Here is a 21,195-nt window from a genome sequence, read left to right as displayed (position 1 = left end):
AGAAAGAAATTGGTAAAATTAGGATGTGAAGGATAGGTCACAAATTTTTTGTTGCTTATATTTATTACCACATATATCCACATGTTATCTTAATATCTGAGACTTAAACTGACAATTGATTCCACTTTGTTTTTTCTTTTTTAATTTTATTTATTTTTGTGTTATTTTCCTGACTTTTTTAAAAAATATATTTTTTTGCATCTCTCTCATGGATAAGGACTTGACCATTTCTTTAAGTGTTTCTCTGCCATCCTATATTCCTCTACAGTGAATTCTCTCTTTAGCGCCATACCCTATTTTTTTTTTAATTGGATTACTTGACTTGTTGCTTTTTAACTTCTTTAGTTCTTTATATATTCTGGATATCAGCCCTCTGTAAGATATAGGGTTGGTGAAGATCCTTTCCCAGTCTGTAGGCTGCTGTTTTGTTCTGATGACATTGTCCTTTGCTTTACAGAAGCTTTTCAGTTTCTTGAGGTCCCATTTATTGATTGTTGTTTAGAGCAGCAGAACAATCTTGTTCTGTTCAGGAAGTCGTCTCCTGGATCAATGAGTTCAAGGCTTTTCCACACTTTTTATTCTAACTGATTTAGTGTATCTGGTTTTATATTGAGGTCTTTTATCCACTTGGACTTTAGTTTTGTGCAGGGTGATAAATATGGATCTATTTTCATTTTTCTGTATGTAGACATCCAGTTGGACCAGCATGATTTGTTGAAGACATGGTCTTTTTTTCCATTGAATGGTTTGGCTTCTTTGTCAAATATCAAGTATTAATAGGTGTGTGGGTTTATTTCTAGGTCTTCTGTTCAGTTACATTGATCCACCATTCTGTTTCTCTGCAAATACCATGCGGTTTTTATTACTATTGCTCTGTAGTACAGCTTGAGATAAGGGATGGAGACGCCTCCAGATGATCTGTTGTTGTACAGAATTGTTTTGGAAATTCTGGGTTTTTTGTTTCTCCGTATGAAGTAGAGAATTTTTCTTTCAAGGTCTGCAAAGAATTGTGTTGGCATGCTGGAGAAGCTGTGGAGAAAGGGGAACCCTCATCCAATGCTGTTGGGAATGTAAACTTGTACAACCACTCTGGAAAGCAATCTGGTGCTTTCTTAGACAACTAGGAATAGTGCTTCCTCGAGATCCAGCCATACCACTCCTAGGTATATATCCAAAAGAGGCTCAAGTACACAATAAGGACATTTACTCAACCATGTTTGTAACAGCTTTATTTGTAATAACCAGAAGCTGGAAACAACCCAGATGCCCCTCAACTGAAGAATGGATGCAGAAACTGTATTATATCTACACAATGGAATATTACTCAGCAATGAAAAATAAGGAAATCATGAAATTTGCAGGTAAATGGTGGGACCTGGAAAAGATCATCCTGAGTGAGCTAGCTGTCCCAGAAGCAGAAAGAAACACACGGTATATACTCACTCATATAGACATGTAATATAGGATAAACCTACTAAAATCTGTACATGTAAAGATACTAATCAGGAGAGAGGACCCTGACTAAAATGCTCAATCCCCATCCTGAAAGGCAAAGAGGAAGGACATCAGAAGAAGAAAACAGGAAACAAGCTAGAAACCTGCCACAGAGGGCCTCTAAAGGCTCTGCCCTGCAGACTATCAAAGCAGATGTTGAGAATTATGGCCAACTGTTGGGCAATGTGCATGGAATCTTATGTAAGAAGTGGGAAGTAGTAAGATCTGGAGTGGACAGGAACTCCACAAGGAGAGCAACAGAACCAGAAATTTGAGCACAGGGGTCTTCCCAGAGACTCATGCTCCAACCAAGTACCATGCGTGGAGATAACCTCGAACCCCTGCACAGATGTAGCCTATGGCAGTTTAGTGTCCAAGTGGGTTCCATAGTAATGGGAAGAGGGACTGCCTCTGACATAATCTGATTGGCCTCATCTTTGATCACCTCCCCCCTGAGTGGGGAGCAGCCTTACCAGACCACAGAAGACAATGCAGCCACTCCTGATGAGATCTGATAGACTAAGATCAGAAGGAAGGAGAGGAGGACCTCCCCTATCAGTGGACTTGGGGAGGGTCATGCGTGAATAAGGGGATGGGAGGGTGGGATTAGGAGGGGAGGAGGGAGGACTTATGGGGGGATACAAAGTGAATAAAGTGTAATTAAGACAAATAAAATAAAAAAAGAATTATGTTGGTATTTTGATGGGAATTGCATTGAATTCTGCTTTTGGCAGAATGGCCATTTTTATTATTTTAATCCTACCGATCCATGAGCATGGAAGATCTTTCCATCTTCTGATATCTTCTTCAATTTCTTTCTTTAGAGACTTTAAGTTTGATTTTGGCTATAGGCTTGCTATATATTGCCTTTACTATGCTTAGTTATGTGCCTTGAATCCCTGATCTCTCCAAGACTTTAAACATGAATGGGTTCCCTTGTATTTGGGGCATAGATGTTTAGGATTTTGTTGTCTTCTTGGTGGAATTTTCCTTCAGTGAATATGAAATATCCTTCCATATATCTTCTGATTAATTTTGATTGAAAGTCTATTTTATTAGATATTAGAATGGCTATTCCTGCTTACTTCTTGGGTCCATTTGCTTGGAGAACTGCCCTCCAGCCCTTTACTCTCAGGGTAATATCTATCTTTGTGACTTAGATGTGTTTCCTATATGAAACAGATTGTTGGGTCTTGTTTACACATGCATTTTTTTTTTTTTGGTCGGTGTCTTTTTATTGGAGAATTGAGTCCATTGATACTGAGAGAGATTAATGACAAGTAGCTGTTTGTTCCTTTGATTTTCATGTTAGTTATGGTAGTTTCTTTGTGTGTTTGAGTACTTTTAGTTTTGCTGTAGTGAGGTTATTTATTTCCTGTGTTTTCTTAAAAGTAGTTAGTTTTCTTGTGTTGACTTTTTCCTTCTAGTATGTTATGTAATGCTGGATTTGTGGTTAGGTATTGTTGAAATTTGTTTTCGTTTTTTAATATCTTGTTTTCTCCATCTATGATGACTGAGAGTTTTGTTGGGTACAGTAGCCTGGATTGACTTCTGTGTTCTCTTAGGATCTGCATGATATCTCTCCAGGCCCTTCTGGCTTTCATAGTCTCTGTTGAGAAGTCAGGTCTGATTCTGATGGGATTGCCTTTGTATGTTACTTGGCCTTTTTTCCTTGCAGATTGTAATATTTTTTTATGTTCTTTATACGTACTCTCGATTTTTATGTGGCGGGAGAATTTTCTTTTCTTGTCTAATTTATTAGGTGTTCTGTTGGCCTCTTCTATGCTTATTGGCCTCTACTTTAAATTGAGGTAATTTTCATCTATGATTTTGTTGAAAATATTTTCTGGGCCTTGAAGATTGGAATCTTCTTTTTACTCTGTTCCTATTACTCTTAGGTTTTGTCTTTTCATGTTGTCTTGGATTTCTTGGATGGTTTGTGTAAGGAATTTTGTAGATTTATCATTTTCTTTGACAGATACATCAATTTCTTCCATTGTATCTTCCTCACCTGAGATTCTTTCTTTCATCTCTTGTAGTCTATTGTTTATGCTTACCTCTGTAGTTCCTTTTTTTCTTCCCTAAGTTTTTCCTCTCCATGAATTCCTTCGTTTATGTTTTCTTTACTTTTTCCAATTCTATCTTCAGATTTGGGCCGTTTTGTTTTGTTTTGTTTTTAATTAATTCCTTCATCTGTCTGACTGTATTTTCCTGTTTTTCCTTCAGTTCCTTCACCTGTTTGTTTGAAGAATCCTCTGTTTCTTTTTATTTCTATCAGTGATTTAATCATTTCCTCTATGAAAGCCACCATCTGTTTGGCTGCATCTTCCTGTATTTCTTTATGGATGGCCATAATCTGTTTGACTTTATTTACCTCTAAATCTTTATGCATTTTTTTGTTTCCTCCATTATCCTCTTCATAAACATAGATGTAAGGTCTTCTTAAATTTCACTCATGTTAGGGTGTCCAAGACTACTTGCCCCTAGATAATGGAGTTCTAGAGATGCCATATTGCTTTGGTGTTTGTTGGTTGTGCTTCTACACTGGCCTCTACCCATCTGGCTGTCCCAGATGGATAGACTGTTGACTGTTGACTGTTAGTTTCTGGTTACTGCTGTAAACCTGGGTTGGGGAGAGTCCCCTTGGCAGGATTCTGAAGGAGGCCTTCTCAGCTTTTTGGGAATGATCAACAGAACAGTGATGCGTCTCAAGAATTGCCACAGCTTACCTCAGATGTATGAACCTGTTTGGTAACTGTGGTTATTGGTTGTCAGGGTGTCTTTCCTCTCACCAGGAGAATCCCTGGAGATACCTCCTTTGCTGATGGGTTTCTTGTTCTGAATTTAGTGAGCTGCAGGACACCCTGGGCTCAGATCCTTTAGATTTACTGGTCCCCTTGTGGAGCTACTGCCCCATCATGTCCCTCTATTCCCAACCTTCTCTTCTTCTATTAGACTCCCTGCACTCTGCCCAAAGTTTGGCCTTGAGTCTCAGCATCTGCTTCAATCACCTGTTGGGTGGATCTTTTCAGAGAACATTGTATAGAAGGCTCCCATCCTGTTTCTTCTCTTCTGCTGCTTCTTGTGTCTATCCTGTTTGCCATACTGAATGTGATTTAAGCATCCCTTATAGGATACACCTTAGTGTTCAGCTTCTTTAGCTCATAGATTTTAGTATGGTTATCTTATATTAAATAGCTAATATGCACTTATAGGTGAGTGTATACTATGCCGGTCTTTCTGTTTGTGGGTAACCTCACTCAGGATGATCTCTTCTAGTTCCATCTATATGCCTCCAAATATCATGATTTCCTTCTTTGTAATACCCGAGTAGTATTCCATTGTGTAGATATAGCATAATGTCTGTATACATTCCTCAATTGAGGGACATCTGTGTTGTTTCCAGATTCTGGCTATTAAGAATAAAGCTGCTATGAACGTAGCTGACCAAATGTCCTTGTTGTATACTTCAGCATTTTTTGTATATATGCTTAGGAGTGGTATAGTTGGATGTTGAGGTAGCACTATTCATAAGTGTCTTAGATAGCACTAGATTGATTTCCAAATGGTTGTACAAGTTTGTACTCCCATCAGCAATGGAGGAGGCTTTCCCTTAATACACATCCTCTCCAGCATGAGTGTCACCTGTGTTTTTTATCTTAGCCATAGTGGTGGGTGTAAGGTGAAGTCTCAGGGTCATATTGATTTGCATTTCCATGATGACTAAAGGCATTGAGAATTTCTTTAAGTGTTTCTCTGCCATTCAGTCTTCCTTTGTTGAGAATTCACTTTTAAGTTCAGTACTACATTTTTTAACTGGGTTGTTGAGTCTGTTTTTGTTTAATTTCTTGAGTTCTTCAGATATTCTTCATACTAGCCCTCTATCAGATGTAGGGTTGCTGAATATCTTTTCCTAGTTTGTAGGCTTTGACTTTGTTCTGTTGACAATGTCTTTTGCTTTACAGAAGCTTTTTAGTTCCACAAGGTCCCGTTTGTTAATTGTAGATCTTAGACACTGAGCTGTTGGTGTTCTGCCTGGAAATTGTCTCCTGTGCCAAAGAGTTTGAGGCTTTTCCCCACTTTTTCTTCCAACAAATTTAGTGTGTCTAGTTTTATGTTGAGATCTTTGTTCTATTTGGACTTTAATTGTGTGCATGGTGATAGATATGGGGCTATTTGCATTTTTCTAAATGTGGACTTCCAGTTAGACCAGTACCATTTGTAGAAGGTGCTATCTTTTTCCATTGTGTAGCTTTGGCATCTTTGTCAAATATCAGGTGTCTATATGTGTGTGGGTTTATATTTGGGCCTTCAATTTAATTCCATTTACCCACCAGTCTGTTTCTATGCCAGTACCATGCAGTTTTTATTACTGTTGCTCTATAGTACAGCTTGAGATGATGGATGGAGAGACCTCCAGAAGATCTTTTATTGTAGAGGGTTGTTTTAGCTATTTTGGTTTTCTTGTTATCCCATATAAAGTTGAGAATTTTTCTCTCAAGTTTTGTAAAGAATTTTGTTGGTAATTTCATTGGAACTCCATTTAATCTGTAGATTGCATTTGGTAAAATGACAATTTTTTTTTTTTTACTACGTTAATCCTTCTTTTTCATCTATGTCTTTCACATGCTGGTTAGTGTTAAATATTGGTACTTTAGGTTATTTGCAGCTATTGTGAAGGGTGTTTTTCCCTTAATTTCTTTCTCAGCTCATTTGACATTTGTACACAGGAGGGCTTCAGATTTGGGGGTTAATTTTGTATCCAGCCATGGTGTTGAAGGTGTTCTTCAGCTGAAGGATTTCTATGGTTGAATTTTTGAGTTAACTCATATATGTTATCATTTCATTTTCACACAGTGATAGTTTTACTTCTTCCTTTCTCATTTGAATCCCCTTGATATCCTATAATTTTCTTATTACTCTAGCAAGGACTTCAAGTCCTATGTTGAAGAGACATGGAGAGAATGGCCACCCTCTCCTTGTCCCTGATTTCAGTGGAATTGATTTTAAGTTTCTCTCCATTTAGTTTGATATTGGCTATAGGATTTCTGTATAATGCCTTTACTATGTTTAGGTAAGTGCCTTGTATCCCTGATCTCTCCAAGCCTGTAAACATGAAGGGGTCTTGGATTTTGTCGAATGCTTTTTCAACATCTAAGGAGATGATCATGTGTGTTTTTTTTCTTTCAATTTGCTATATTATAGCTTACATTGATGGATTTCTATAAATTGAAACACCCCTGAATACTTGGAATGAAGCCTACTTGTTCATTGTGGGTGATCTCTTTGATATGTTCTTGGATTCTCTTTGTGAATATTTTTTAACACTATCATAAGTCAACCCACTTTATTCCTATGGATGAAAGCTTTCGACACTGAGCACAGATGATAATGCTGAGAAGTAAAATAATAAAAGACACATTTATACATGTACAAAAAATGTACTAGAAACATGCTAATCATTACCTTTGGTTGAAGGAATTCCATGTAATTTCATTTGCTATTTCAATGATTATATTACAATTGTAATGAGTTCATATCTTTTTTAATTTTTTATTTTTACTTATTACAATTAGTTCACTTTGTAGCCAGGCTGAATATTTTTTTTGTTTTCTTCTGTTTTTATTATCACTTATTACTATTTATTCAAATTGTATTCCGGCTGTGACCACCTCCTTAATCTCTTCCCAATCCCACCCTCACTCCCTCTTCTCCCTTCTTCCCCCCTCTGCATGCATGCCCCTCCCCAAGTCCACTGATAAGGGTGGTCTTCTTTTCCTTCCTTCTGATCCTAGTCAATTAGGTCTCATCAGGAGTGTGGCTACATTGTCTTTTTCTGTGGCCTTGTAAGGCTGATTCCCCCTCAGCGGGAGGTAATTAAGGAGCAGGCAAATCAGTTCATGTCAGAGACAGTTTCTGTTCCTATTACAATGGAACCCACTTGGATCCTGAACTGCCATGGGCTACATCTGTGCAGGGGTCTTAGGTTATCTCCATGCATGGTCCTTGGATGGATTATCAGTCTCAGGAAATAACCCTGTGCTCAGATTTTTGGTTCTGTTGCTCTCCTTGTGCAGTTCCTGTTTTCCCTAGATCTTACTGTTTGCCACTTCTTTCATAAGATTCCCTAACAGTTGGCCATGAGTCTCAGCATCTGCTTTGATAGTCTACAGGGCAGACCCTTTCAGAGGCCTTCTGTGGAATGTTCCTAACTTGTTTCCTATTTTCTCCTTTTTCTGATGTCCATCCTCTTTGCCTTTCTGGATAGGATTTGAGCATTTTAGCAAGAGTCCTCCCTCTTGATTAGTTTCTTCAGGTGTACAGATTATAGTAGGTTTATCCTTTATGATATATCTACGTGAATGAGTATGTACCATGTGTGTCTTTCTGCTTCTGGGATAGCTCACTCAGGATGATCTTTTCCAGATTCCACCTTTTACCTGCAAATTTCATGATTTCTTTGTTCTTTATTGCCGAGTAATAGTCTATTGTGTAGATGTACCACAATTTCTGTGTCCATTCCTCCACTAAGGGGCATCTGAGCTATTTCCAGCTTCTGGTTATTACAAATAAAGCTGCTACAAACATGGTTAAGCAAATGTCCTTATTGTGTACTTGAGCCTCTTTTGGGTATATGCTTAAGAGTGGTATAGCTGGATCTTGAGAAAATAGTATTCCTAGTTGTCTGAGGAAGCAAGAGATTGAATTCCAAAGAGGTTGTAGAAGTTTACATTCCCACCAGGAGTGGAGAGAGGTTCCCCTTTCTCCACAACCTCTCCAGCATGTGTTGTCATTTGAGTTTTTCATCTTAGCCATTCTGATGGGTATAAGGTGAAATCTTTTTTTATTCTTTATTAATTACACTTTATTCATTTTATATTTCTCCTGTGGTTACCTCTATCCTCCCATCCCAATCCCTCCCTTCCTCCACCTTCTGCATGCATGCTCCTTCCCAAGTCCACTGATAGGGGAGGTCTTCTTTTCCTTTCTTCTGCTCCTAGTCAATTAGGTCAATTCATGTCAGAGACAGTCCTTGTTCCTATTACAATGAAACCCACTTGGATCCTGAACTGCCATGGGCTACATCTGTGCAGGAGTCTTAGGTTATCTCCATACATAGTCCTTGGTTGGAGTATCAGTCCCAGGAAAGACCCCTGTGCTCAGATTTTTTGGTTCTGTTGTTCTCCTTGTGGAGTTCCTGTCCTCTCCAGATCTTACTGTTTCCCACATCTTTCATAAGATTCCCTGCACTCTGCCCAAACGTTGCTCATAAGTCTCAGCATCTGCATTGATAGTCTGCAGGGCAGAGCCTTTCAGAGGTCCTCTGTGTCAGGCTCCTGACTTGTTCCCTCTTTTTGTCTTCTTCTGATGTCCATGCTCTTTGCCTTTCTAGATAGGAATTGAGCATTTTAGCAAGAGTCCTCCCTCTTGATTAGTTTCTTTAGGTGTACAGATTTTACTAGGTTTAATCTATATTATATGTTTATATGAATGAGTATATACCGTGAGCATCTTTCTGCTTCTGGGATAGCTCACTCAGGATGATCTTTTACAGATCCCACCATTTACCTGCAAATTTCATGATTTCCTTTTTTTTTATTGCTAAGTAATATTCCATTGTGTAGATATACCACAATTTGTGCATCCATTACTCCACTGAGGGGCATCTGACTGTTTCCAGCTTCTGGCTATTAAAAATAAGGCTGCCACAAACATGGTTGAGCAAATGTCCATATTGTGTACTTGAGCCTCTTTAGGTTATATGCCTAGGAGTGGTATAGCTGGACCTTGAGGAAGTATTATTCCTAGTGTCTGAGAAAGCGCCAGATTACTTTCCAGAGTGGTTGTACAAGTTTACATTCCCACCAGCAGTGCAGGAGGGTTCGCCTTTCTCCACAACCTCTCGAGCATGTGTTGTCACTTGAGTTTTTGATCTTAGCCATTCTGATGGGTGTAAGGTGAAATCTTAGGGTCGTTTTGATTTGCATTTCCCTGATGGCTAATGAGGTTGAGCATTTCTTTGTTTCTCTGCCATTCAATATACCTCTGCAGAGAATTCTCTGTTTAGCTCGGTACTCCATTTTTTAAATTTGTTACTTGATTTGTTGCTGTTTAACTTCTTTAGTTCTTTATATATACTAGATATGAGTCCTCTGTCAGATAGAGGATTGGTAAAGATCCTTTCCCAATCTGTAGGCTGTCTTTTTTTTCTGATGACAGTGTCCTTTGCTTTACAGAAGTTTTTCAGTTTCATGAGGTCCCATTTATTGATTGTTGCTCTTAGAGCCTGTGCTGTTGGTGTTCTGTTCAGGAAGTTGTCTCCTGTGCAAATGAGTTCAAGGGTATTCCCCACTTTTTCTTCTAAGCGGTTTAGTGTGTCTGGTTTTATGTTGAGGTTTTGAGCCACTTGGACTTTAGTTTTGTGCAGAGTGATAAGTACGGATCTATTTGCATTTTTCTACATGTAGACATCCAGTTAGACCAGCACCATTTGTTGAAGATGCTGTCTTTTTTCCATTGAATGGTTTTGGCATCTTTGTCAAAAATCAGGTGTCCATAAGTGTATGGATTTATGTCAGTGTCTTCTATTTGATTCCATTGATCCAACAGTCTGTTTCTATGCCAGTACCATGCAGTATTTAGTATTGTTGCTCTATAGTACAGCTTGAGATCAGGGATGGACATACCTCCTGAAGATCTTTTACTGTAGAGAATTGTTTTAGCAATTCTGGTTTTCTTCTTGTTCCATATAAAGGCAAGAATTTTTCTTTCAAGGTCTGTAAAGAATTGTATCGGTAATTTGATGGGAATTGCATTGAATTTGTAGATTGCTTTTGGTAAGATGGCCATTTTTATTATATTAATCCTGCCAAGCCATGAGCATGGGAGATCTTTCCATCTTCTGATGTCTTCTTCTAATTCTTTCTTCAGAGTGTGGAAATTTTTTTCATACCAGTCTTTGACTTGCTTGGTTAGGTTCACATCACACCAAGGTAGTATATGTCCTTTGTGGCTATTGTGAAGGGTGTTATTTCCCTAATTTCTTTCTTGGCCCTTTTGTCTTTTGTATACAGGAAGGCTATTGATTTTTTTGAATTAATTTCGTATCCATCCAGTTTGCTGAAGGTGTTAATCAGCTGTAGGAGTTCCCTATTAGAATTTTTGGGGTCAATCAGGTATACTATCATATCATCTGCAAATAGTGATAGTTTGCCTTCTTCCTTTCTAATTTGTATCCCCTTGATCTCCTTTAATTTTCTTATTGCTCCAGCAAAGACTTCAAGAACAATGTTGAATAGATATGGAGAGAGTGGTCAGCCTTGCCTTTTCCTTGATTTCATTGGGATTGATTTCAGTTTCTCTCCATTTAGTTTGATATTGGCTATAGGCTTGCTGTATATTGCCTTTACTATGTTCAGGTATGTGCCTTGTATCCCTGATCTCTCCAAGACTTTAAAAACGAATGGAAGCTGGATTTTGTCAAATGCCTTTTCAGCATCTAAGGAGATGATCATGTGGTTTTTCTCTTTCAGTTCGTTTATGTGGTGGATCACATTGATAGATTTCCATATATTGAACCACCCCTGCTTGTGATAGACCATATAGTTGGTCACAAAGCAAGACTCAACAGATATAAGAAGATTGAAATAGTCCCTTTTATCCTATCTGATCATCATGGACTAAAGCCGGACCTCAATGACAAAAATAGCAAAAGGCCTACACACACATGGAAACTGAACAACTTGCTACTAAATGACAGCTGGGTCAGAGAAGAAATAAAGAAAGAAATTAAAGACTTCTTAGAATTCAATGAAAATGAAGGCACAACATACCCAATGTAAGCAGTGCTAAGAGGAAAGTTCATAGCACTAAGTGCCTTCAAGAAGAAATTTGAAACACCTCATGAAAGCAACTTAATGGCTCATTTAAAAGCCCTAGAAAAGAAGAAACAGACACACCAAAGAGGAATAGATGGCTGGAAATAACCAACTTAGAGCTAAAATCAATAAATTGGAAACAAATAAAACAATTCAAAGAATCAATGAAACCAAGAGCTTCTTCTTTGAGAAAATAAAAAAAGATAGAGAAAACCTTAGCCAAACTAACTAAAAGGCAGAGAGACCCTATCCAAATCAACAAAATAAAAAAAACGAATGGGAGATATAACCACAGACACTGAAAAAATCCAAACAATAATTAGGTCTTACTTCAAAAGCCTATATGCCACAAAATTTGAAAATCTAAATGAAATGGACAATTTTCTTGACCTTTTCCACATGCCAAAGCTGAATCAAGACCAGGTAAATCAATTAAATAACCCTATATCCCCTAAGGAAATAGAAGCTGTCATCAAAAGTTTACCATGCAAAAAAAGCCCAGGGCCAGATGTTTTCAGTTCAGAATTCTACCAGACCTTCAAAGGAGAGCTAACACCAATACTTTTCAAACTATTACACAAAATAGAAACAGAAGGAACATTAACAAACTCATTCTATGAAGCCACAGTCACCTTGGTAACTAAATCTCACAAAGACCCAACGAAGAAAGAGAATTTCAGGCCAATCTCCCTTATGAACATTGATGCAAAAATACTCAACAAAATACTTGCAAACCGAATCCAAGAACTCATCAAAGATATCATCCACTATTTATTGCTTTTAATATGTTTAGGTATGTGCATCATATCCTTGATCTCTTCAAGACTTTTACCATGAAGTATTGGATTTTGCCAAAAGATTTTTCTTTGTCTAACAGAATGTTCATGTGATTTTCTTCTGTTTGTTTAAATTGCGGATTACATTAATAGATTTTTGTATGTTGAACCATTCCTGCCTCTCTGGAAAGAAGCCTACTTGATCATGATAGATGATGTATTTGATGTGTTTTTGCATCAGGTTTGCAAGTATCTTATTGAGTATGTTTGCTTCAATGCTCATGAGGGAAATTGGTCTGAAATTCTCCTTTTGTTGGGTTTTTGTGAAGTTTAGCTATCAGGGTGCCTGTAGCTTCATAGAATGATTTGGGCAATGTTCTTTCAATTTCTATTTTGTGGACTAGTTTGAGGAGTATTGGTTTTAGTTCTTCTTTTAAGGTCTGATAGAATTCTGCACTAATACCATCTAACCCTGGGTTTTTTATTGGTTGATTTTTTGATAACTGCTTCTATTTCCTTAGGGATAAAGAACTGTTTAAGTTGAAGAACTGTTTAAGTTGTTTGCCTGATCTTGATTTAACTTTGGTAAGTGAAACCTGTAAAAAAATTATTCTTTTCCTTTAGCTTTTCCAATGTTGTGGACTACATGCTTTTGAAGTATGATCTAATGATTCTTTGGATTCCATCAGTGTTCGTTGTTATGCTTCCTCTTTTCATTTCTGATTTTGTTAATTTGGATACTCTGTCTCTGCCTTTTAGTTATTTTGGCTAGGGGTTTGTCTGTCTTGTTGATTTTTCTCAAAGAACCTGCTCTTGGTTTCATTCATGCTTTGTATTGTTCTCTTTGTTTCTAAGTTTTTGATTTCAGGTCTGAGTTTGATTATTTCCTGCCATCTAGTCCTCTTCAGTGTGTTTGCTTGTTTTTGTTGCAGAAGTTTTAGGTGTGGTTTTAAATTAGTATGAGAACTCTTCAATTTTTTCATGAAGGTACTTAGTGCTATGAACTTTCCCATTGGCAATGTTTTTATTGTGTTCCATAGGTTTTGGTGTGTTGGGTTTTCCTTGTCACTGAATTCTAGAAACTCTTTAATTTCTGCTTTACTTCTTCCCTGACCCAGTGGTCACTGGGTAAGAACTGTTCAGTTTCCAGGAGTTTGTAGTTTGTTTTTTTTTTTTTGTTTTGTTTTGTTTTTTGTTTGCTTGTTTATGTTGTTGTTGAAATCTAGCTTTAATCCATGATAGTATGCATGAAAAGATACAAAGAACCAGTTCAACTTTCTTGTATTGGTTGAGGCTTGCTTTTTGACCAAATATATCATCAATTTTGAAGAAGGTTCCATGAAGTGCTGAGACAAAGTTATATTTTTTTGTGTTTGTGTAAAATTTCTGTAGATATCTGTTAGGTCCATTTGATCCATGACATTTGTTAGTTTTATTATTTTTCTATTTAGTTTGTGTCTCAATGATCTATCCATTGGTGAGAGTGGGTGCTGAAGTCTCCCACTATTAATATATGGGGTTCTGTGTGTGATTTAAGCTTTGGGAATGTTACTTTTATGAATGTGGTTGTGCTTGAATTTGGAGCATAGATGTTCAGAATTGAGATATTATACTGGAGTGTTTTTCCTTTGATGAGTATGACGTGTCCTTCTCCATCTCGTGATTAATGTTGATTGAAATCCTATTTTATTAGATAACTACAATGGCTACTTCATCTTGTTTTTTGGCTTCATTTTCTTGGAAAATATTTTTGCAGCCCTTATTCTGAGATAGTCTGTCTTTGTTGCTGACATATGTTTCTTGTATGCAGCAGAGTGAAGGATCCTGTTTCCTCATCTATTTTGTTAGTCTTTGTCTTTTAGTTGGTGGATTGAGTCCATTGATTAGTTAAGAGATATTATTGAGCAGTGGTTGTTAATTCCTGTTATTTTGATGTTGTTGTATGGTGGTGGTGGTGGTGGTGGTGGTGGTGCTGTATGTGTGTGTTTGCTTCCCTTTTTTTGGTTTTCCTGATGTGGAGTTATTTATTTCCTGTGTTTTCCTGGGTATAGTTAGTCTCCTTGGGTTGGAATTTTCCTTCTAGTATCTTCTGTAAGGATAAATTTGTGGATATACTGTTTAAATTTGTTTTTGTCTTGTACTGTCTTGTTTTGTTCACCTATGGTGATTATATTTTGCTGGGTATAGAAGTTGGAGATGATACCTGTGGTCTCTTAGTGTCTGTAAGATATCTGCCCAAGTCTTTCTGACTTTCAGAGTCTCTGTTGAAAAGTCAGGTGTAATTCTGATAGGTCTGCTTTTATATGTGACTTGGCCTTTTTTCCTTGCAACTTTTAATGTTCTTTTTTTGTTATGTACATTTAGTGTTTTGATTATTATGTGGCAGAAAGATTTTCTTTTTGGTCCAATCTGTTTGGTGTTCTATAAGTTTCTTGTATATTTACGTAGGTATCTCTTTCTTTTTGTTTGGGAAGTTTTCTTCTATGATTTTCTTGAAAATATTTTCTGAGCAGTGAAGCTGGAAATTTGTTTCTTTTTTCTATTCTTATTATTCTTTGGTTTGGTCTTTTCATAATGCCCCAGATTTCTTGGATGTTTTGTGTCAGGAACATTTTAAATTTTAACATTTTCTTTGACTGATGTATTAGTTTCTTCAATTGTATTTTCTATACCTGACATTGTCCCTTCCATTTTTTATATTTTGTTGATGATGCATTTTGTGTCTCTATATCTTTTTCTTGTTCCGTAGGACTTTTATCTAAAGGGTTGCCTCATTTTGTGCTTTTTAAATTGCTTTTATTTCCATTTTCAGGTCTTGAAATATTTTATTCATTTCCTTCACTTGTGTAATTGTATTTTCCTGTATTTTCATTAAGTGATTTATTCATTTCCTTCACCTGTTTGACTGAATTTTTCCTACATTTTTTTCCCAAGGGATTTATTCCTATCCTCTTTTAAGGTCACTGTCATCTTTATAAAGTTGGATTTAAAATCATCTTCTTTTGCTTCAACTGTGTCATGTTGTCCAGAGCTTGCAGTAGTAAGATAGGAAGTTTCTGGTGTCATATATCCCTGGCTCTTATTGATTGTGTTCTTACACTGGCCTTTAGTTATCTGTTTGTCCCTGGTGTTTGCTGGATGTTTCTGATGGTGACAGGACTCCAGGAGGAGTGAGGCAGAGCCTTGGGACTGATAATGAGGCTCTGAGACTAGTAGACTCCCTACTACTGCTGGCTGTGGGTTCCTGAGGACCTGCAGGACTGGATGTTTTTCTGCTGCCTGTATCCCAGGTGGACAAAGAAATGTTGTGCTGAGTCTACCTGGGCTGCGCTTGGGGACCCACAGGCCTGGATGATCCTGAGGCCTGCAGGTTTCCTTCAGAGGCAAGTCTACTGAGCTGGGATAAATCTCATTTTCACTGGAAGAAATTATGTCATTTCAGCAAATGAATGAAACCATGTAAAGCACAGCATGCTTGACTTAGAAAAATATCACATTTTTTTCTTAAGAAGGAAAATACTTAGAGAAAAATGTCACTTTTTTTTTCTTAAGAAGGAAAACATTTAATTGGGGCTAGCTTACTGTTCAGAGATTAGTCCATTATCTTCATGGTTGGAAGAATGACAGCTTGCAGGCAAAAATGGTGCTGGAGAAGGAGCTCTATGTCTTTTTATTATAATTTATTACAATTTATTCAAATTGTGTCCCCGCTGTGGCCTACTCCCTCATCTCTTCCCCATCCCACCCTTCCTCCCTCTTCTCCTCCTATCCTCCTCCCCTAGTCCACTGATAGGGGAGGTTCTCCACCCCTTCTATTTGACCGTAGACTATCAGGTCTAGAGACTGATACCCCAACCAAGGACAATGCATGGAGAGGACCTAAAACCCCTTCTCACATATAGCCCATAGACTCAGTATCCAAGTGGGGACCCTAGTAAGGGGATCATGTGCTTTCTCTGGCATGAACTCAGTGACAGACTCTGATCACCTCCCTCTGAGGTTTGAAGCTTTGCCAGGCCACAGAGAAAAATATCACTTTTTATCTCATACATGAATGTGTGTGAGAGAGAGAGAATCAGAAGGGAGAAAATTTGTGGAGAGAAAAGGTACAAGCCTAAAGGTTTACAAGAGAAAAAAGTAGTTAGGGCTATATGTGCAAATTATATTATGTGTATATGTTTAAATGTAATGAAACCCAAAATGTTGTATAATGTATAATAGACAATTAAATGAATTAAAACATAGCTAAATAAAGAATATAGCAAAAAGAAAGAAAAGGAATAAATGAAGAAAAGAACAAGGGAAAGAAGGAAAGAAATGTGAAATGTGAGAATTTAGGTAAAACTGGAAACATAGCAATCTGTTCATATAACCTCATTGCTTCGTCTGAGACCTAAAAGAAAAATTTTGCTGAACTTGATTTTTTCATCAATAAAATAATAACAAATCATAATGCATATTTCAAATATTTTTAATGACAAGCATCACTGGTTACAATGAGTATTTACAATCTAAGATATATGACAGGTGCCAATTTGTTTCATGAGAAAATGTGGAAAGAAGTGAATCTCTAAAGAGGAAGAAGAAGAAGAACAGGAGAAGGAGGAGGAAGAAGAAGAAGCTACCAATTTTTTTTTTCACAGTTTGATTAACCAGTGAGTTTATTTCAGGTTAATTACAGGCACATGGGAAAATTATGAGAGGTTACACTATTGACCAAAAATCTCTCAGCAACTGTTAACTGTTTGTAAATCCTGGAGAAAGGATCTAATGTGACCTTACCCTTAACAATCATCAACTGTCTAAATACTCACAAACTCCTGCCATCTGCCACAAGAAAAAGTTAATGGACCCACCAGCCTTGTATACGATTCCTGTGGGTAATAACAGATGCTGAAAGTTCCAGAGAGCAATGGCCATGTTATACCAGTAAAACAGTGTTCCATAACACAATTCTTTAAGGTAATGGGTAAGACCCACAGATATCGGACAAAGGCATCTACTTTACTAAGTCCAAAATAATTTTAAGGAAATATTATTTCTTCTTTCTATTATTTTTATGTAACCATTTCTTTCTACACTATCTGATTTTCCAGGTTCCTAGAAAACAGATACGCATTTTAACTCACCTCTATGCTTATGTTGGAGAATAAAGAACAAATGAAAACATATGCAGATTTTTAAATCATAGATGCTTCCTCCTTGTGCTGGTTAGATTCTGTCAACTTGACACAGCTAAAGTCATTTGGGAAGAGGAAACACCAATTGAGAAAATACTTTCATCAGACTGTGAGATATTTTCTTTATTGGTTGTGGGAGGAACAGCCCACTATGTGTGGTGACTCTCCTGATCAGGTGTTACTGGGAGGCATAAGAAAACAACCAAATACACAACAAGGACATTTGTTCAACCATGTTTGTAGCAGCTTTATTCATAATAGCCAGAACCTAGAAATAACCCAAATGTCCCTCAATGGAGGAATGGATACAGAAACTGTGGTACATTTACACAATGGAATACTACTCCAGAATTAAAAACAAGGAAATCATGAAATTTGCAGCCAAATGGTGGGATCTAGAAAAGATCATCCTGAGTGAGGTATCCCAGAAGCAGAAAGACACATATGGTATATATTCACTTTTAAGTGGATACTAGACCTATAAGATAGGATAAACATACTAAAATCTGTACACCTAAAGAAGTTAAACAAGAAGAGTTTCTGGGTACGATGATCAATTCTCACTTAGAAAGACAAATAGGATGGACAATGGAAGTAGGAGAAAACAAGAAACAGGATAGGAGCGTACCATAGAAGGTCTCTGCAAGACTCCATCTAACAGTGTATCAAAGCAGATGCTGAGACTCATAGTCAATCCTTGGGCAGACTGCAGGGAATCATATGAAGAAGGGGAGTTAGTAAAACCTGGAGAGGATGGGAGTGCCACAAGGACCAAATATATCTGGGCACAGGGGTAATTTCTGAAACTGACTCTCCAATCAAGAACAACACATGGATATAACCTAGAACCCCTGGTCAGATGTAGCCCATGGCAGCTCAGCATCCAAGGGGATTTCCCTATTAAGGGGAACAGGGACTGTCTCTGACATGAACTCAGTGGAGGGCTCTTTTACACCCACCCCCGAGGGAGGAATAGCCTTGTTAGGACACAGAGGAGGACATTGCAGCCTGATGAGACCTGATAAAGTAGGATCAGATAGAAAGGGAGGAAGACCTCCCCTACCAGAGGATTTAGAGAGGGGCAGGAAGGAGATGAGGGTGGGGTTGGGAGAGAATGAGGGATAGGGCTACAGCTGGGATACAAAGTAAATAAACTGTGATTAATATAAAAATAAAAATTATTTTAAAAAAACAAACAGGCAAGCCATGAGGATCAAGCCAGTAGCAATGTTCTTACATTGCCTCTGTTCATGTTCCTACCTCCAGGTTCCTGCCATGATGTTAGTTCATTGTGGAATATAAGCTATAAGCTGAAATCAGCCCTTTATTATATCACAAGATGATGTAACAAGGACTATATTTCACATGGCTTATCTATTTCAAAATAAGAGAATTTCCATTCTATGATTTCTAATGGAGAAACTCATCCCTGCTAAATGCACTGAGAATAAGTGATTTTTAAATGCCTGATCCTAAACAAGTATCTATATAACTCATTTAAAACTTGTAGAATACAATAAGGGTTAAAAGATAAGAACTGGAGGACAGAGGGGTTGCAAAATGACATCTTTGAATACATAGGTTCTGCAATCATGAGCTCACAGCAGCTATAGTTGACTTCAGAGAGACTTCAATAAGAACAAACTTGTCAACATTAAGGCAAAGATGGAAGATGTATTTAGGAGGCCTTACCATTAATGCTGAATTATTTGCTTGGGGTAGATTCTGGGAGATGAGGTAGTCATTATTTTAAGTCCTGTAACCTCACCATAATCAAGTGAACAGCTCTAAATTAAATATCATAGACACAGTCTTGGTTAAAATTACAAAACCAAACAGAAAGACATTAATCTGGGAAAAGAACTGGTAGGTAAGACTAGGATCTGACAGGTGTGGGAGACAAATAAGAGAGGGAGAGGGTGAGAGTAAACAGTATGAATTATATACATGTTTGAAGTTGTCAAAGAGCCAACTCCATTGTACATCAAACAGGGTGAAGTATCAAACCAAATAAAGATTTTAAAAGAGAAAACTTGATTAGGAAAGAATAATCTAAGTCAAAAGAAGAACTATGAACAAGAAAAGGAGCAATGTTACAAGTGTTGAATTGGATATTTCTCAAAAGAAGATAATCAGAAGATGCACAAGGGAAACTCAGGATATAAATGACCAACAAACAGAAAGATGCTCAGCGTGCTTGGTTATTAGAAAAATATGGCTTTCAGACATTACAGACTATTGTCATTGTTCTTTGCCACCCTCCAGAACTTGAAGGTAAGACTTTATTGCAGAAGATGAGTCAAAGAACATGGGGAAGTCAAACTAACTTCATTTCTACGGACTATCTTTCATAGTGCTAGAAGGTACAATGCAGGCTACCAGAAGATACAAATAGTCATTAGTCTTACCCAGCTGTGGACACTGTATGTTTTAATAATGACTTGCCTGAATATGTTTAACCACTGTTGTGTGTGTACACTTGGCCATGTAAAGTCTCCTCATACATGTTAAGTGGGATAAAGGTTTGAGTGTTTTCCACTTTATATATATTTTCTCGCCAAAGCTGTAGCTTTTCATTTTAGTTAGGCTGAATGGTCTGTGACTTCCCAGGATCTTCATGCCACCAACAAACCCTAACCACTATTGAGTTTACAGGTGTACACTCCTACTCTTAGCATTTTTTCATATATGCTTGTTGATTCAATCAGGTCTTCATACATTCATAACAGTCACTTCACTTACTGAGGAATCTTTTACATCTTGTCATTTTTTAAATATATTTCTAGTAATTGCAATACTACTTTTTACAATGTCTTTACCAATCAGTTTACATGACCACCAGAATAGTATAATAATTCTGTTTCCTCTATAGTTTTGCCCCCAATTGTCACCATTGTCTTTTTGATAATAGCCATTCTGACTTGAGTGAGCCAAAGCTAAATTATACTCTAGATATGCTTTTGCTTATTGATTAAAGATCTGAGAATTTTCATAAAAGTTTGACCATTTGAATATTTTTCCCAAATTCTTTTTAATTTTTTATTTTATGTTAATTACAGTTTATTCATATTGTATCCCAGCTGTAGCCCCCTCCCTTATTCCCTCCCAATCCTACCATACCTCCCTTATCTCCTCCCATACCCCTCTCCAAGTCCACTGAGAGAGGAGGTCCTCCTCCCCCTCCATCTGACTATCAGGTCTCATAATGACAGGATGCATTGTCCTCCTCTGTGGCATGATAAGGCTGCTCCCTCATCAGGGGGAGGTGATCAAATAGCCAGTCACTGAGTTCATATCAGAGACAGTCCCTGTTCCCCTTACTAGGGTACCCACTTGGATACTGAGCTGCCTTGGGCTACATCTGTGCAGGGGTTCTAGGTTATCTCCATGCATGGTCCTTTGTTGGAGTTTCAATCTCAGAAAACACCCCTGAGCCCAGATTTCTTGGTTCTGTTGCTCTATTTGTGGAGCTCCTATCCCCTCCAGGTCTTCCAATCTCCCCCTCTTTAATAAGCTTCCCTGTACTCTGCCCAAAAATTGGCTATGAGTTTCAGCTTCTGCTTTGATACCCTTTTAGGTAGAGTCTTTCAGAGGCTCTCTGTGGTAGGCTCCTGTCCTGTTCCCTGTTTTCTCCCTCTTCTGATGTCCCATTTGCCTTTCTGAGTGAGAATTGATCATCTTACCCAGGGTCCTCCATCTTGCTTAGTTTCTTTAGGTGTATAGATTTTAGTATGCTTACCGTGTATATTATATGCCTAATATCCACTTTTAAGTGAGTATAATACCATGTGTGTCTTTCTGTTTTGGGGATAACTGACTCAGGATGATCGTTTCTAGATCCCACCATTTACCTGCAAATTTCATGAT

General features: G+C 37.6%; 1 pseudogene; it reads left to right on the top strand.

Annotated features, from left to right (window-relative positions):
* Window positions 1-19,493: 19,493 nt before the first annotated feature.
* The window catches only part of LOC129675014 (long-chain specific acyl-CoA dehydrogenase, mitochondrial-like), a 61,731-nt pseudogene continuing 60,029 nt past the window's right edge, over window positions 19,494-21,195 (top strand).

The sequence above is a fragment of the Psammomys obesus genome, unplaced genomic scaffold (genome assembly GCF_907164565.1).
Source record: "Psammomys obesus unplaced genomic scaffold, mPsaObe1.curated_primary_1811, whole genome shotgun sequence".
NCBI classification, from domain to species: domain Eukaryota; kingdom Metazoa; phylum Chordata; class Mammalia; order Rodentia; family Muridae; genus Psammomys; species Psammomys obesus.
Note: the sequence above shows the minus strand (reverse complement) of the source record. Positions and strands in the feature narration are given on the sequence as shown.